Below are 5,974 nucleotides of genomic sequence, written 5' to 3' on the forward strand. Positions count from 1 at the left end.
CGCCGTTAGTTCAGAGGATGACATGTCCCAAGTAGACCTGCGTGATGGGCTAAATGCTCGAAAGGAGCGGGCCCGCAAAGATAAGATCTGCCCTCGAGGGGGAGATTTGAGAAACAACCTCAACGACAGAAGGAACGAGAGGGTCCCCCTGGACGATGGTGTGGCCAAACAGTTCATGGAACATTTGCCCACATTAAAGAAGGTCACAGATTGCCTAGTCCATAAACAAGAGGGAGGAGGTTCTGATTCCAAAGAAGAGGAAAAGGAACCCTGCACCAAACACATCCTGGATGTGGTGCTCCCTCAGGGGTTTAAAATGCTGAATCTGCCCGCTTATACTGGGAACACAGAGCCCAGGGACCATCTATTGTGATACAATCAGTTAAAGATCGTAGCCCACGTTTGCGACAATGGCAAATGCATCTACTTTTCAATTACTTTAGATGGACCCGCAGAGGAATGGTGGAAGAGGCTTAACCCAGGATCTATCCAGTCTTGGTCCGTACTACAGTCGGCGTTCTGCAAGCAGTTTGTGGCCGCCATGAGGATGGATATGCAGATCAGTGCCCTCGCTAACATTAAACATCTCCCCACGGAGACTCTGAGGGCCTACATCCAGCGCTTCATGGAGGAAGCCTTAAAAACCAAGGTGGACGATGGACAGCGCCTGGTGGCCCTGCAGTTCGGGGTCCGAGCCGGGTCCCCTCTCTGGGACGACAAGCAGCGCAGTAAGGCGGACACCCTTGAAAAATTCATAAGGAGGGCACAGGGTTTTATCAACTGGGAGGAGACCCGAATCCAGGCATTCGGATGGCAGTTGGCTCCCAAGCCAAGTGCCTAAACCTTTCCGGGGTATGGGATACAATATCCGACCCTTCAATATCTGTAATGCCCCGAAATCCTTAATGCGGTTTAATGTCTGGATTAGTAGGCCAGGAGGGCCATAACTGTTTAATTATGCCATTAAATGAATATATGCATGTTTATGTGAATTATATTATAATATGATGTTATATGCATGCATGTGGGTCCACATTTGAGTATTATGATATTTTGATAATTTGGCCCGTTAAGGGTATATTTTTATATTTGGGTGCATATTGTGATTTGTGAATGAGATTCTATTATTATGGATATATATTCGAGCTATTCGGCATGAGACAGCCCTATTTAATGGATTAGCGGTTTTGTCATAACGGGGTCAATTTTGGGGTAATAAGAATGTTTATTTGATGATAAATTGGGAGTTATTGAGATCAGGATGAAATTCTTGAAGTTTTGACTATAATGTCCCCGGGGAGGTTTTTGGGACCCCAAGCACTAGGTTGTATTTGAGGTTACTTAAGCTTGAAGTAGCTTTTCAGATAGAACGTACGTTAGAAAACATTACCTCTCTCCTTCTTTAGCTCATTTTACCGTTCGAAGCCTTTTCGAAGAAATCTCGAGTTCTAGGAGTCGAAATCAAGCGAGAATCGAGGCATAGCGATCCTAGGAAAGATTAGAAGCTTCTTGACCGAAGGATTCGATGAGAAACAACCCAATCAAAGGTAATCTAAGTTTAAGTTTTGAGTTTTTAGAGTTTCTAAGCTTTGAATTGGACTTTGTGAATTGTTGGGTTTTTTATTTGATTGAACCTTGGGTTTTGATGGTTTTGGACCATTGGGAAGCTTGGGAACTTTGATTTGATGATTTGGTAATGTTTAAGCATGATTTTGGAGGCTTTGGGATGTTGGAGAATGAGTTTGGGCATGTTCTGGGTTGGGGGTCGCGGCCCTGTTCTTGGAGTGCCGCGGCCCTAGCTCGAAGAAGCAGGTGGGGGAAATTGCCTTTGCTGGGTGCCGTGAACCTTGATGTTGGGTGCCGCGGCCCTTGATGTTGGGCGTCGTGACCCTTATTTTAGTGGTGGCTGGGGGCCGCGGCCCAAGGTGCTAGGGTCGCAAACCTTGAGCAGGGTTGAGCCCGTTTGTGTGTTTTGGCCCCGGGAACATGGTTTTAGGCCTCGGGATCGTTCCTACTACTTGGATTAGTTTGGATTGATGTCTCGGAGGCTAGATATTGGTTTGGGAACCTATGTTGATCATTTTTATTAACGATGTCCCGTATTTGGTTATGACTAGGTAACCGCTAAAGGACTTAAAGTTGATTGTTCTCAAGGGTTGTTCTTTTATTCATTCTAGCTCGAACCTGAGGTAAGAAAACTGCACCCTGTGTATATATAACATGCGTGATTGTTATTGAGGCATGTTGATTGATAAATGTGGACATGGATTGCAAATTAAATGCTAGTGAATGTTGTTTACTTGTATATGGTACTGACTAGTCAGGGACACTGACCTAAGAGTCAGAAATGGCACAAGCGTCCTGAACGCAGGGCCGAATGAAGATTAGATCTAATCGATATCAGCGTTGAATGGCTCTAAGGAATTAATGCTGGACCGAACCTAAGGTCGATGAACTTATAAGCACTTGGCTAGTCTAAGACTAGTTACTCAGAGCTAGGGCCTAAGGCCCAGGTGGCCGTTTGTCACATGGCTAGGGAACGATGTTCCAGGGTTACGACTCTATAGTCATGAGGAAGGTTATGTTGATGACTAGCCATCATGCACCTATCCTGTTTAAGCTAACGAAAGGTTCACTTATCTGTTAAGCCCCGGTGACCCTATCGTCACAAGGCTAAAAGGGGCTATACCCAACTTAGTGACTGTTGCGACTGTCGCCTATTTGTTTGGACTGATAGTCCTAAAGGATTATTATGATCATTGTTGATATTATATCATGCTATATTGTGTTTTCTTGCTGGGCCTTGGCTCATGGGTGCTATGTGGTGCAGGTAAAGGGAAAGAAAAGTTCACCCAGCCTTGAGTGGAGAGCTTAGGTGGTGATGTGTACATATGCGGCCGCTTGACCACCACGGCCAAGGAGTTCTCAGAGGAACTAGGGGGTTTACCCTATTTTGCCGCTTAGGTCGGCGAGTTTGTAAATTTGAAACAGTAGTGACCATTTTGAGTTGTAAATAACTTGTAAATGTTTTGATAAGCTCATGAGCAGTTATATACTTAATAAAATGTATCCTTTCCTTCTTATTGGTTTTCCACCTTAGCTTGTTAATAATACTTAGAACACGTTTTTAACCAAAGGACTCGGGTATCGGGTCAAATTTTTGGTTCACCGTAACTGTTCTGGGGTAACCAGGGCGTTACAACTTGGTATCAGAGCATGCCAAGGTTAGGGTTCCTGCAGATTGGCTGCGCATGTACACACATCACTGAAGTGAAGCTCGACTCATTATTTGGTAACTATTTATGTAGTTATATGTATAACTGCTTAAATATAGTATATATGCTTTACCTGTATGCATGAGACACCATGTTAAACCTGTGCCCTGAAATATTATATCCTCAGCAAATGTGTGCTAATTAGTATTGAGATTGCTGGAATATACTTATTAGTATTGTTGTTTATGGATTATTATATGATACATGCTGACTGCTAAATGCTATAAACATGTATCTGCTTGTATAATTGTATGACTGTGGAATATGATAATTGTCTGCTTGTTCTTGGACCGTAAGGCGGCATGAGGTTTAGTTATTACTACCTAACTGGCCATATTGATCAATATTTCAGCAAGGTATTAGATAAGAATGAATCCAGGGCAGACAGATACTTCAGCTGGCCAAAGTGATCAGGGCCAGAATAATAATAATAGCCAAGGTCAGGAAAATGACCAGTCTCAGATTCCACAGCCAGCTCCTGTAAACTGGCAGCAGATAATCAGTGATTTGCAGGCTACAGTGTTGAGACAGGGAGAAGAGCTTCGTCTCCTGAGACAACAGCAAGCGCCTGTAGTGACCAGTGTATCAGAGGCACCTCCTGTGTCGGTGCCAGCAGCAGAGCATCTGCCTGAGGAGGAAATAAATGGGAACCTCTTTATGAAAGGTTCAGGAAGCAACAACCTCCAATATTTGAGGGCACTGCCAAGGCGGAGTAGTGGATGAGTATGATTACCACTATCCTTGATTTCATGAGGGTAACTGGTAATGAGATGGTGGCCTGTGCCACTTATATGTTTCGGGAGGATGCCTGGATTTGGTGGGAGGTTATTACCCAGACCAAGAATGTAAATGCCCTGAGTTGGGAGGAGTTTCAAACTCTGTTTAATGAAAAATATTATAATGATGCTATCAGGGCGGCGAAGGTCGAGGAATTCATTAGGCTACTTCAGGGGAACTTATCAGTCACTGAGTATGCCTCAAAGTTTGATCGTTTGGCGAAATTTGCCATGGAGCTGGTGCCCACTGATGGGACCAGGAGGGAGAGATTTTTGTAGGGGCTATAGCCCAGATTAGCCCGTGATGTATGTATCACCACTGTGGCTGGGGTTACTACTTATGCGCAGGTGGTTGAGAAGGCACTCACAGCTGAGAGTGCAGAGAATAGGATCTGGCGTGACAGTGCAGCCATAAAGGATTTCAGGAGGACAGGTCCTCCATTTGTGGGTTCTGGTAGGGGTGTAGGCCCTAGTGATCAGAAGAGGAAGGTTCCTGACACCTTCCCAGTTCCAGGTCTTGATAGGCGGCCCCGTGGTATTTCTATGGGTCGTCCAGGTGGTAGTGAAGCCTGGAAGTCTTATCCTGAGTGCCCTAGATGCAAGAGGCATCACTTGGGAGAGTGTAGGGCAAAGGCCTGCTTCTCATGTGGAGCAGTGGGTCATCTTAAAAAGGATTGCCCTAAGGCAAGAAAAGAAGAATCCAGAAAGGTGGACAGCTCAGCCCCAGCTCGAGTATTCGCATTGACTCAAGCGGAAGCTGAGGCTTCTCCCTCAGTTGTTACAGGTCAGCTTCTTAGTGCTGGAACCCCTTATAATGTGTTGATTGATTCTGGTGCTACACATTCTTTTGTTGCTAGTAGTATTGTTGATAGACTGTGTAGACTGTAACGCCCTGGATAACCAAGACCGCTACACTGCGTGTTTGAAATAGTGCAAGACTTGCTAATCAAGTCATTTAATTCGAAATGTGTTTCTAATGACACAAACAGATTAGGTTAAAAAGAATTTTGGTTATAAACGATTAAATTTTATTAAAAACAGATGTTTAATACATGGGATCCCAAATCAGGGTTTAAATGACGTAAATACAAAATTCTTAATCACAAATAAGTAACCCAGCCACTCTAATGGCAAAATATACATTTTAGGTCCCTGTCCCTGTACAAATCCTCGACTGTGGTGGCCGAGCAGCTGACAATGTACACCTCGCCCCCAGAGCTCTCCAACCCATGGTAAACTTGTCTTACCTGCACCATGTAGCACCCGTGAGCCGAAGCCCAGCAAGAAAACATAATATCATAACATAACAGTATTAGCAGCTAAACAGTTCGCAGATCATAATCCAATAATCAGAAAGCATTAATCAGTTCCATCAAGCTATAAAATACATTCAAGGCTACACACTGGTCATTAACCAATAATTCAGCTCCAAACACTCATCATATCATAGACAATAATCCACAATAGACACATGTCAAGCAATAACTAGGGTTAATGCCCACAGGCCGCACCCTCTACTTAATTCACTGCCTTTGGCTCACTTAGGCCAAGCCCAGTGACATACCCACTGACTCCGGCCAGCTTAACCGAGCTCAGTGATTAATAAGCTGTCCTTGGATACCAGTGTCCGAGCCGCGCCATGTGCGCGAATATTGATTTCGGCACCCTTAGGCCGCTTATCTCTTGTCCCCGTGGCATAATACCACCTCATGACATTTATACAATTATAGGGAACTCTTAGTCCCAACATATTCACATAACAATACATTCAAATATAGGGAACACATAGTCCCATCCTATCCACCTACACAGGTGCAGTTTTCTTACCTTGATTCCAAGTGCTTTAATTAGAAAGGACGACCCTCGAGCACGATCCATTCCTAAGCCCTAGCTTATCACCTGGTCACAACCAAGATAATGGAT

Source organism: Humulus lupulus, chromosome 3, assembly GCF_963169125.1.
Source record: "Humulus lupulus chromosome 3, drHumLupu1.1, whole genome shotgun sequence".
NCBI classification, from domain to species: Eukaryota; Viridiplantae; Streptophyta; class Magnoliopsida; order Rosales; family Cannabaceae; genus Humulus; species Humulus lupulus.